The sequence below is a fragment of the Eubalaena glacialis genome, chromosome 4 (genome assembly GCF_028564815.1).
Source record: "Eubalaena glacialis isolate mEubGla1 chromosome 4, mEubGla1.1.hap2.+ XY, whole genome shotgun sequence".
Taxonomy (NCBI): domain Eukaryota; kingdom Metazoa; phylum Chordata; class Mammalia; order Artiodactyla; family Balaenidae; genus Eubalaena; species Eubalaena glacialis.
Genome location: NC_083719.1, coordinates 41,695,608 through 41,708,405, shown reverse-complemented (window position 1 = coordinate 41,708,405; position 12,798 = coordinate 41,695,608). Strand labels below are relative to the sequence as shown.

Below are 12,798 nucleotides of genomic sequence, written 5' to 3'. Positions count from 1 at the left end.
GGAGAGAAGACAGTCTCTTCAATAAGTGGTGCTGGGAAAACTGGACAGCTACATGTAAAAGAATGAAAGTAGAACACTCCCTAACACCATACACAAAAATAAACTCAAAATGGATTCGAGACCTAAATGTAAGACCAGACGGTATAAAACTCTTAGAGGAAAACATAGGCAGAACACTCTTTGACATAAATCACAGCCAGATCATTTTTGATCCACCTCCTAGAGTAATGGAAATAAAAACAAAAATAAGCAAATGGGACCTAATGAAACTGAAAAGCTTTTGCAAAGCAAGGGAAACTACAAACAAGACAAAAAGACAACCCTCAGAATGGGAGAAAATATTTGCAAATGAATCAATGGACAAAGGATTTATCTCCAAAATATATAAACTGCTCATGCAGCTCAGTATTACAAAAACAAACAACCCCATCCAAAAGTGGGCAGAAGACCTAAATAGACATTTCTCCAAAGAAGACATACAGATGGCCAAGAAGCACATGAAAAGCTGCTCAACATCACTAATTATTAGAGAAATACAAATCAAAACTACAAGAAGGTATCACCTCACACCAGTTAGAATGGGCATCATCAGAAAATCTACAAACAACAAATGCTGGAGAGGGTGTGGAGAAAAGGGAACCCTCTTGCACCGTTGGTGGGAATGTAAATTGATACAGCCACTATGGAGAACAGTATGGAGGTTCCTTAAAAAACTAAAAATAGAATTACCATATGACCCAGCAATCCCACTACTGAGCATATACCCAGAGAAAACCGTAATTCAAAAAGACACATGCACCCCAATGTTCATTGCAGCACTATTTATAATAGCCAGGTCATGGAAGCAACCTAAATGCCCATCGACAGACGAATGGGTAAAGAAGATGTGGTACATATATACAATGGAATATTACTCAGCCGTAAAAAGGAAGGAAATTGGGTCATTTGTTGAGATGTGGATGGATCTACAGACTGTCATAGAGAGTGAAGTAAGTCAGAAAGAGAAAAATAAATATCGTATGTTAACGCATGTATGTGGAACCTAGAAAAATGGTACCGATGAACTGGTTTGCAGGGCAGAATTTGAGACACAGATGTAGAGAACAAACGTATGGACACCAAGGGGGGAAAGTGGCAGGGGGAGGGGGTGGTGGTGTGATGAATTGGGAGATTGGGATTGACATATATACACTAATATGTGTAAAATGGATAACTAATAAGAACCTGTTGTATAGAAAAATAAATAAAATTCAAAAAATAAAAAAAAGAATCAGTATTATGACACAGAGCATTGTCTGTGATAAATCAGAAAAACGATGAGCTCGTTGTATAATTAGGCATACAGTGATCCCTCTTGTATGCAATTCATTTCCTCTGTTTTAAAAAAGAGGAAAAAAGATGCATATAAAGTAGTATATGCGTAAAATAGTTGAAGAACTGACCACCAATAATCTCTAGGAGGTTAGAATAATGTGGAAATTATACATTCTCCCTTATACATTTGATTGATTGAATTATTTGCAAGGATTACTTTAAACATCAGAAAAAATAGAGAAGAAAATAAAATTAAGTATACATCTGTATGTGTCTGTAACTGGACTACAGATAACAGAAGTTTTCTGGAAATATGAGGGTTGGGCCAACTTTTTGATTAATGAGGATAGAAAATTATTTCCTTCTCTAGCCTGTGAGGAGTTGTTGTTTTTGTAGCTATTTAAATCATCATGATATTTTGTATCCTTTTATTCTTATGTTTGCTCTTTGCATGATTCCTTATGAGTAAAAACAAGACAAAAGTTGGGTTCATTTTATTGCACATTTTCATTGATGATTGTCTGAATGCAGGATTTTAATTACCCTTTCTGTTGAAAATGACCCTCTCCTGCATCTTGCTACCCAGATATAACTGCACAGGTTGCTTGATTTTGAGAGGAACACTCCAATTTTGAGGACTGGGGAGAGGGTTGTTATAAGGGAGTGTAGCTGCGTCAAGACTCCTGGTTCCAGAAGCTTTCAAGCAGTGTTATCTTTCTTTGTCCTTATTTAAATAGAATAATTCAGACAATGTGTGGTTTTCGTTCTTACTCCCAGAGAGCAGTCAGCATGTAAGTGTGTCTATCTCATTTAAAATTTTATTTTTAAAAAATGAACATCTCTGCATCTGTTATTTTTCCAGGATGCTTTTCAAAGTCTAAGACAAGGAATATCTTCTTCAAATCTTTCTGAAACACGTTAGAGAATTATTGATTAGAATATGGGTAGCTGAGTAGAGAATCTACCTCAAAAAAAATGAGACTAAAACCTTCATATTTTCCATTAATCTAACCTAATGATTCTGGACTATTTTAATGGATGTATTCAATTTGCTTGAGACCAGCCATGATTAATTTTATCCATTGATTTACACATTTCACAAACATACTGTGTGTCAGGCATGATGACGCAAAGTTGAATAAAGAATGATTTAGAGTTAATATGTAATGGGGAAGACAGACATTCAGTATGCACTTTGGCTCTAGTGCAATGTAGTAAGTAGAACATTAGCAACATGAACCAAATACTATGAGAATACGGAGTATAATGTGAGCCTAGAGGGAGGGAGGAGGAGTTAGGGAAACCTGGGCCTTGAGAATTGAGAACGATTATTGCCTCTTGGACAAAAGGAATATGGATTTATTTCCTGAGTAAATAAACATCCTTAGTGTCTCTAGAGGGGTCTCCATATCATTCAATCCACTAGTAGAGAGAGATCGGGATACCCTACTCTCGAGGCCAGCCCTTTGGGATTCTAAATAGCATGACTAGATGTCCCTTTGGGAAGTTTGTTCAGCTAAGAGTAAAACTCTCTTGTGGTATGAGCTAGATAAAAGATGATTCATTTTGTGTGCATGATGGGTCAGGTATGCTGAAGCAGATTCTTTCCAGGTTTTGGCCTTCCAAACGGTGTTTAATCTATAAATATCAGAGATTAAAAGTACAAAACTGTGTAAAGTCATTCTATTTTCTGTTACCTACCCCCTCTTCCTACTTTGCCATAAAGGTATATAGGGCTTTTTTTTTTTTTTTTTTTTTGGCCAGGTCAAAGATTTTTATTAGGATGAGATTAGAGAAAGATTTTTCATTTTAGGTGGCTGGAAAGTACATCCAGCTGAAAACCATCAACCATTTAGGCTACATGCTTCATTTGAGTTGTGTTTCTGGATGCAAGTCAAGTATGACAACTGTGAGTTTCATAACTTTCTCTAACTTGATTCAAAAACGTTTTGGGGCCAAAATACTTCTTGAGGTCTTTTCTGTCCTCTCCTGGCAAGGCCCTATGGAGGTTATCAAGGTCAAGATTATATTGCTGGGTCTCAGAAAGTTGCAGAAGAGTTGAGGAGCTCTGAGGCTGAGGCTTGCATCATCATTTACCCTTGCCGGTGTTCTCCCAGTCATGACTTACCACTTCTTGTTCAAGATGAACGTCTCATTGGGTCCTTGCCTCCGACAAGGAGAAACTAATAATTTATGTTATGTATTTTGTCTGCTTGTTAGCAATGCTCAGGTTCCTTTGTTGGAGTTATGGCTTTTAGACCATGTAGAGTAAGTTCTGAAGGGAAAATATGTTGTTGAAGAAGGTTGAGTGGACAAGAAGGGACTATGGAAAGCAATGGTCAGTGAGAGTAATCCCAGTGAGTGGCAGTCAGAACTCTACAGTGTTCACGACCATAGTCTCCCAGGGGACACTCAAACCCAGATGGTATTTTGGGATCTTTTTATTTACGGTATTATTATTCATAGTATCTCAGCCCCAGAGTATTCAGTTTGTCTTTTTAAAAATTCAATAATGGTTATTAAGGTTAAAAATTGATTTTATAACCATATATCTGAGCAATTTATAATAGGGCCATATGAGCTCCTTGAGTGAATCAACAAGTATCTGATTGAGCACCTGTGATGTGCTTGGTACAGTATTTATGTTGAAGTAGTGACAGTTCTGTCAAGAAATAATGGCTTTATTGCAAAACAATAGGTATAGAGAATATGAAATATTTAAGAGGTAGAATCAACATGAGTATGGGGCCTTTATGAATTGTGAGCAGTGTGAGAGAGAAAGGATCTAGGATGTTAAGAGGATTTTAGCTTTAAATGCTGGGTTGGATGATGATGACATTTACTAAAGTAGGGAATACAGGAAGGAGGGACAAACGGGTGGGAGGATTGGTAGTGAATTTGGGTTTTTGTTAGTTTGAGTACCTAAGGAATATCTAGGTGTAGATGTCTAACAGGAAGTTTAGACACACTGCTTGGTTTCTCCAGAAAGAGGCTGAAGCTGGACATGGGATTGAGAAATCATCAATGTAGTCAAAGCAATGAGAACGGAAGGTTGGCTCAGGTGAAGCATGCCAAGTGAGGAGGTCGTTGGACATAAGGACGTACCCTGGATTTCCACCTCCACCACTTCATTACAATTGTGCTTGTCAAGATTACCAGCATCCTCCATATTCCCAAATACAGTGGTTATCTGTGTGTTCTGATCCTCACGTAACTGCTTAGAAGCATTCATCTTAGTTGATGATCTCCTCCCTCTAGAAGCACTCGACTTTTCTTGATTTCTGTTACACTATGTTTCCTAGCTTTTTCCCCATCAGGCTGGTTGGTTTCTCCTCTGGTGCCCAACCTATAAAGGTTGGACAACTCTGGGACTCTGCCTCAGCCTCCCCCTGTCTGTCACTGCCGTGAACTTAGTGTTGTAGTTGTAGAGGAGGACTAAGCTCGGTGAGAGTCAGATAAAAGTTATAAGATATGCCAAAACCAATAGGTGATTTAAAAGAATGTGTTCCTTCCACTCAAGAAAAATATGGATAGAATATAGAATTGCGTCAACCTCAATCCAAAAAGAGGTTAGAAAATAATCCAGTATGGTTGTGAAGGATCCATGGAAACCATTCAACCAGTTAGTTTGAAAATATTTATTGGGTGTATATTTTATGCCAGGCGATGTTCTAGTTGCTGGGGATGCATCAGTCAAAATCCTGCAAAAATTCCTGCCCTCATGAGACTTACATTCTTATGAGGGGACACAGGCAGTAAACCAATGCATGAGTAAGTTATTGAATAGGTAAGAAGACGATAAGTGCTGTAGAAAGACATAAAACATATAAGGGGGATAGGGAATGTCGTGAGGCAGGGAGGATGCACTTTTAGAATAGAGTGATCAGGGTAAGTCTCACTGAAAAGGTGACGTGTGAGCAAAGACCCAAACAAGATAAAGGAGTGAGTCTGTGTGTATCTAGGGCAAGCGATTTCTAGACAGAGGAAATGGCAAGTGCAAAAGCTCTGAAGTAGGACTGTCCCTAGCATGGTCCAGGAACAACAAGGAGCAACTGACTGAGGGAGGAAATCATAGTAGGTGTTGCCATAGAAACAGTTGGGGGGTGGGGTGGGAGGGAGGTTGTGGCAGGTTTTATGGGACCTCGTAATCTGTTTATAAGGGCTGTGGTTTTTCTATCCTGAGTGAGATGGGCTGGCCTTTGGAGGATTTTGCATGGAAAATAGATGTGACCTGACACATTTTAACAGGATCACTCTGACTACTGTGTTGTAAATAGACTATAGGGAGGTTAGAGAGGAAGCAGGGAGCCAGTTGTGAGGCTCTTGCCGTAATCCAGGCAAGATGACAGTAGCTTAGACAGAGTGGGAAGGGCAGAGGTGGTAAGAAGTAGTTGGATTCTGGAAATATTTTGAAGCTATTGCTGACAGGGTTTCCTGATGGATTGAATGTGTGGTTTAAGAGAAAAGGAGTTGCCAAGGATCATCTGGGTTTTTGGCCTGAGCAACTGAAAAAAAAAAAATGGAGTTGCTGTTAACTGAGCTGAGGAAAAAGTTTAGGGATGAGTTATGAGTTGTGTTTTGGGTATGTTAGGTTCAAGATGCCGACTCAGTATCCCGGAGGAGGAATGTGGAGAAGGCATTTGCATATATGCGTTTAGAGGTCCATGGTACAGATATAAATTTAGGAGTTAAAAGCATCTAGAGAGATTTGAAAGCATGAGACTGGAGGTAGTCAGCACGGAAGTGCGTGTAGGTAGAAGAGGCTTTAGGTCATCCCAGGTATTCCGATGGTAAGAGGCTGATGAGATTAAGAAACTGAAAAGGAACCCCCTTCCCAGTGAAATAAGAGAGAATCCAGAAATGCGTAGTGTCTAGAAGTTTAGTGAGAAAGCTTTTTAAAGGAGGCAGTGGTACTCATGTTAACGGAAAGGACCTGTAAGACAAGGGCTGAGATTTGACCATTGGATCTAGTAGTGTGGACATCACTGATGACTGACAAGGAGAGAGCCTGTTAGGAGTGGGTTCAGGAGAGAAAGGGAAGAGGGGAAATAGAGATGATGTTTTCAAGGAGCTTTGAAAGCAGAGAAAGGGAGGAAGAAGTGGGGCGAGGTTAGCCCGACCTGTTAATTGATGTGCTTTTTATAGCCATATAATTTGAGTATTAAGCTGTTAGAAGTTGTGCTAAAATTGAGGAGTGAACATATTTAAAGTATAATTAATTGCTAGTAGTAGTTGATTTTCAATATTGTGTACATTGTTTTCTAAATCTTTAATTTTTCTTTTTGAAATCTCATTGTCAATTGAAGTAAAATAGATATTGAGGCTTTTAAAATTGAAGTATAATTGACATTAGTTTCAGGTGTACAACATAATGATTTGACATTTGTATACACTGAATATTGGGGCTTTTAATGAAAGTGTTGTAGAAAGTTCTCAAGCTGAGATTCAGTCAAATATTCGAGGTTGCGGTTCAAACTGCTGCTGAAGCCATATCCTGTGTCAAGTCAAAGATTATCACACTATTTAGTGCTGTCTTTAGGATGTACTCTTTTAACTCTTCTTGCCTTTCCATCAGTCTTTGAAAGTTTGAAGTACCTACATTAACCTAAATTGGATGTGATTTAGAGAATATCTCTTGCCACTATTTGATCAAATTTTATTTGATGTCTATCTTTTTATTATCTCCTTCATTCTCTTCTCATTTCTTTCAGTGAAGGACTGGATGTGGCTTATAATATACAAACATGTAATAAAACGTAAGAAGTAATATGGGATTTAACATTGTATAACACATCATTTCAAAAATCTCATGTTTTAAGGTTCCGTTATCTTTTATCCTTCTTTGTGGGCAGAGAGAGATTTGCAAATTGTAAGAAACTGTAAAATATGAAAACATTAATAGGCTCGAAGAGAGCGCTATGGTTTTTATTGTGTAGTTGCTTTGAAAGTCTTGCATGTTAAGAAAATCTCAAGGCAATTTTTGTTCTTTACCCCACTGCCCCCAGATTACATGACAATGAGGTCTTATTTTAATAGATGCAGAACTTGTTATGACCGAAATTCTTTGTTTCAGGTTTTTACATAACAGAGCATACTCGCGTTTTTCTGGTGATATCTTATTCCCCTTGTGTGGTTCCCAAATGAGCCCTGATCATCTCAAATACTTCTTATGTACTCTTTTGGTGATGAATATTTTATCTCTGCCAACACTGTCTCTAATTTGTCCATGAACAATTCCCTTGAGGACCTTCATATCCACTATTTTTGTAATTATAAAATCGATTCTAACACTCAGTTCAAATAGTCATGAGTATATGCCCTTTCTTCCTTTTGGAGAGCCATGGCGGGGATAATCTGTTCAGGTGTAGTCATAATTCCTTGGATGAATGTCATAAAATTTCCACAGAGTCACCAAATAAATGAGGCATAATGTCCTATTTTTAAACATATGCCTTTAATCCTTTCCCTTCCAACCTCATTCCCCCTACTGTTTTTGGTTTTTTGATTTTGATTTATATTTTAACATGCTTGTTTACTGTAACCCTTCAGATTTTGTTTTTTTGGGAAAGCTGAATTTGTCGGCCAAAGACTATGATTTTTTAAATTATTTGTTGACCATAAATATGATTGCTCTGGTTTTTCTGTTTTGGGTTTTGGTATTTTTTACATGTTCCTGATGAGTAGTTTTTTCTTGTTGTAACAGTTGCTTCACAATTACGGTGTAATGTGCAAATTAGAAAAGAGAGACTTGAAGGATTATACATTACTTAGATAAATATGTAGAAAACCAGAGTAGTCTGATTTAAAAAAAAAAAAAAGAAAAGCCCAGTCATATATCCTTAGGGAGTTTATATCTATGTTTTTAGTAACAAGCAATAGCACAGTCTACCTGATTGAGTTTTTGTTCTTAATTAACAAAAGCTAGGTGCTACACACACCTCCAAGTATGTCCTGCCCCATTTTCCTCCTACAAGATATTAAAGTTGAAAGGAAAGCAAGAATATGCAAGTTTAGACATAAGAGCTGTCAGGCATCAGCTTCCTACACAGACACAGCCAGTTCCCATCTTCTTACATGTAATAATTTATTGGTAGAAGTATGAAAAGAAAGAAGAGAATGCATGTGGAATAGGAGAGCTGAGTATTAAATAATAGTAGACAAGTGGGACACGGAGAGGGTAAAACATTTTGCTCAGGAAAATCCCGGCTTAGATTTTTCTACTAGCTTTCATCTTGCCCTCTGCCCAGGACTCTGGCATATTCCATCAGAATAAGTCCATGGAATTGGAAGATCAACAAATATTCTTCTGTCTATTTTATGTTTTGAAATTGTAATAATAGAGAAAGTCTATTGTCTTTTGGGCCAAAGGACAAAATGTATAGTTGATATTGTTTATGGCTGCCCTGTAAGTGAATAGTCTGTTTAGGGACAAATCCCACAAGAGCTTGGGGTCAGGGCTCCCTTCTTTCATTGCTGAAGGTAGGGGTCAGCTATTTCTTTCTTAACTGCCTGGCCGCCAGGGCCCCAGCGTGAAACCAAGGCTTGGCCAATTGGATGCTCCAGCTTGATGGTCAGTGGTGCCGGGTTGGAGTAGTCAGAGGTCATTCTCATGCTGCAGTGGAGTTCAGTACAGGATGCCAAGCAGTTAGTACAAGTGGTGACTCCTGTACTAATGGCTGCTGCGGTGTTACAGCGAGCTGCCTTGGTTCTTGCATTTTTTTAGTCTTCTCATCTGTTCTGTGAATTTTCAGTATCCTTCCAATAAATCACTTTTCTGGTATTTGCAAGCAGAACCTTCTCTGGTACAAAAGAAAAAGGAGGACACCCATTTTAAAAAACACCTATGATGTTCAAATATCATATTTTCCTGGTTCGAAAGTGCCTCTTTAATAAAACACACCTTTAAATAACTCTCTGATTAATTCCAGCTTATAAAGTGAGAAGATGGCTTGAACTACCACTGCTGCCAGCTCAGCTGTGGATCTGAAATATCCAGCTGTGCCCTCTCTGCCTCTCTCATCACCAATAACAGACTTTGCAATCAGAGTCTGTCTGACACGTGTGTTGATGTGTGAGGTGAGATAGCATCTAGTTCACTGTATTGGCTCTTCCACATTAGACCAGAGTAAACATTTGTCTTTGTCAGCAGTTAAAGCAACGTGATTTGAGGATGCACAGGGATCACAGACCCTACCACCACCCCCTCCCCTTGCCACCATTATGCTTTTGTCTAGGTCTGCATAGACATAGCAGGAGATTCATAATCAAAGAGAATTGATTTAACTGCTAAGATAGACCAGTCATGTTTAAAAGCTGTTTCTCAGGGGAAGAAAAAATACAGTGACGGTCCCACTCTACATCATATTATGCTCTTTTTTAATAGTTCTTATTATAGCAAACCAAAAAGACTGTCTCTGTATGATTAGCCACCACTGGTATTTGGCTTATCAGGTCAGATCTTTGACCAAATGGACAATAAAATAAATCCAGACCCTGAGCTGTCTTGAATTGTGCACTGTGAGAAGAGTCCTGATGGGTGGTCACAGAGTCAGTTTTTTAGGAAAACACTTTTCTAAGTGAAAAATCTAAGAACCACAATCATGGTGATAACAATACGTATTGATTACTGAACACTGTTCTGAGCATTTGATACATAGTACCTCATTTACTGCTCCCAACAATCCTATGAGATGATCCTTGCTTTCTAGATTAGCAAACAGGTGTTGGTGAAGTAACTTCTCCAGATCACAGTAAGGTTGGATCTCAGGCTTGTCTGACCATGCACTTAATCAAAGCCACGTACTGAATCACTGAGGAGCTCATTCTACCACGTGGTGGATGCTGTGTCAGACACTCAGGTTCCAAAATTAAATCAGAAGTGGAGCCTGCATTGAAGTGCTCCAAGTCCAAGTGGGGGAAGAAGGACTGTAGATCACCTTTACTTGACAGAATGATGAGTGTTACGACAGTGGAACAGAAAAGGTGCTAAGGGAGTTTGAAGAAGGTCATCTCAATCAGACTGAGGGCCACAGAAGTCTTCCTGGAAGAAATGATCATTGAGCTGAATTTTGAAGGATGACCAGGTGCCAGCCAGAGGGAGATAGTGGAGAATGATGTATAGGCAGAGGGTCAGCCCCTTTGATGACGTGGATCACGAAGGAGACTGGATCAGGAACTGCACATAGGTCTGTATGGTTGGCATGAGGGCCATGTATATAGTGGGAAAATAAAAACAAATTATTATACAGATATTATAATTATAAATATTATATATTATAATTATAAACTTAAAATAATTATATTTTAAGTTTCACATGTTGAACCCCGGTTTGGGTGCTTTGTAAACATTATGAACATTATCTTATGTAATCCCTCTAACAACCATCAGAGGCCAGAAATGAAGGCAAAGCCCAGATCATAAAGAGCCTATCTGCTTAGATAAGAAGTTTGGTCATTTTCCTGACAGCTGTGGGTAGCCATGGAAAGATTTTAAATCATGGGAATGACTTGATGTGTTTTAGGAAGATCATTATTAGCATTTTGGAGACTGAATTGGAGTCGGGTAAGACCCGAAGTAAGGACACCAGTTAGGACAGACAGTGTGTTTTCCAGGAGACAGTGGTGACGCGCTGTCGGAGACTTTAGGAATGGGGAGATGGTAGAGACCAAATGGGTGGATTTAGGGGAATTGGTGACTGAGAAGCTATGTGGGGCTGAGCTCCATCTTCATGGAACCTGAAGATTGTTAAGTGAAGGAATGCCCTGTGGTCCAAAAATATGGAATTAGGATTTTCACTGTTAGGGTCTACAAGGAAAACAACTTTAGTTTGATTGTTTTTCTCTCAACCGTTCCAAAGCTCCCCATCTCCAGTTCCAAAAAGCACCAAGAGCAGAGAGAATCTGCTTTGCTGGGATCTTTCCTGGGAGATTTTAGATGATCCATCCACTGGAAGATCTACCTAGGGAATCTAGCTCTTTTTAAATGTTTCCATTCCCTGATTTTTCCTAAGTGTACAAAGTATAGAAAAATGCCATTGTTAAGGAATAGTAAAAGTGTTTAAGTATTTTTATGCCCGACTTTCCGTTTAGAAACATTCTATTCAGAAAGTGATCAAAAAAGAGGTTCAATACAAAATGTATTAATCTCTTTCACGTTCAACTAAATTTGTATTTCTTTGCTCTTTAGGGGAAAAAATAATAAATGGCCTGAAACTGACCCAGGTGAAGCCCTGATTTGGATACGTTTATGAATATTCATTTAGCTTGGTTCTCATTACAGACAGTCATGCCTGGGGAATTTACTGCTAGTTTTACTGGATAATTCTGTCATTATAAAAATTAGATATTCCATCTAGTCATGATAAGAGAAAAATTGCATCTTAAAAATAAGAAAGACGTTTATTTTCTACTTAGCTTCCTCCTTGAGTTTCTTCATTTTTATTAATAAAAATAAAATCTTATCCCCCTGATCTATTTCCAATATGAGAAGACCTGAAATTTTGGATTGCTAGAATATAGGAGAATCTCGAATTAGAGTCTCTTTAAATCTAATTATCAGATACGTGCCTTAACTTTTAAAACCCCACTTGTGGCTCATCTGGAAATACACGTACCAGGACTCATGAATGCCACTGATCAGGATGACTGATGCACAGACTGGGAGCCACGTGGGCCCCTGGTCTGGTTCAGCGCCGCGGCACTCTCTTCCATTCAAAGTCTCAAATGTCTGCCCCTCTGCAAAGCCGTGAGGCCAATGTCTGTAGCTGCTAAGCATGAAATCCCCTGCTTCTGTTTGTTTCTTTTGTTGCCACGAGTTAATAGGGACAGAGACAGGAGACAGCTCAGAACAAAGCAGAAATAATGGAGTATTTCACCCCAAAAAGGAATGTGGATTGAGAAATACAAAGGGTAAGGCAAAGACAGACTTAGTGTCCTGAGGCAGTGTGATGTATTGGCCAGAAGCCTCAGCCCTGGGACAATCTGTGAGCTCAGAGCAGCCCACATGGCCGAAAGGTTTGACCCATCTTCTGTAAAAACAATTTATTGTTTTTCCCACTAGGGTCTTAAAGGGCCACAGGATTTTTCACCTCAAAAAGTGGATTGCTCTTGTAACCTGGGGAGGAGTCGTCTGCTGGGGTCCGCCTGGTGATCAAGGGCCTCTTCACAGAACACTATTGCCCTGCTGATTATTTCTGTAGCTGAGGTGCCATTTGAAATTTATATTTTTTTCACTTCTTTGCAAGACCTACTAAATAATCCAAGACATCAGAGCATTTTTGAAATTCATTTTTCTTCTTGCAGATGGAAAGAAAGGATTAGCTAAAAGCTTGCATGTTCCTATAGACCATCTCTTTGACATGGATTTCCACACAGCCCAGTTTATTTATGTATTTTCTCCCATACTCTTCCCCGACACATATTATTTTGTTTAGTATTTGCTTGTTTATTTATTTACTTTATTGAGGTACAATTTACATGCACACA

The 12,798-nt window shown here is 38.8% G+C and overlaps 1 protein-coding gene and 1 pseudogene across 2 annotated transcripts in view; one reads left to right on the top strand and one right to left on the bottom strand.

Annotated features, from left to right (window-relative positions):
- Positions 1-4,483, bottom strand: part of LOC133089504 (3-oxo-5-alpha-steroid 4-dehydrogenase 1-like) — a 104,485-nt pseudogene extending 100,002 nt beyond the window's left edge.
- ARL15 (ADP ribosylation factor like GTPase 15) overlaps positions 1-12,798 on the top strand; it is a 419,312-nt gene that overhangs the window by 122,081 nt on the left and 284,433 nt on the right. The gene's annotated exons all lie outside the window — the stretch shown is intronic.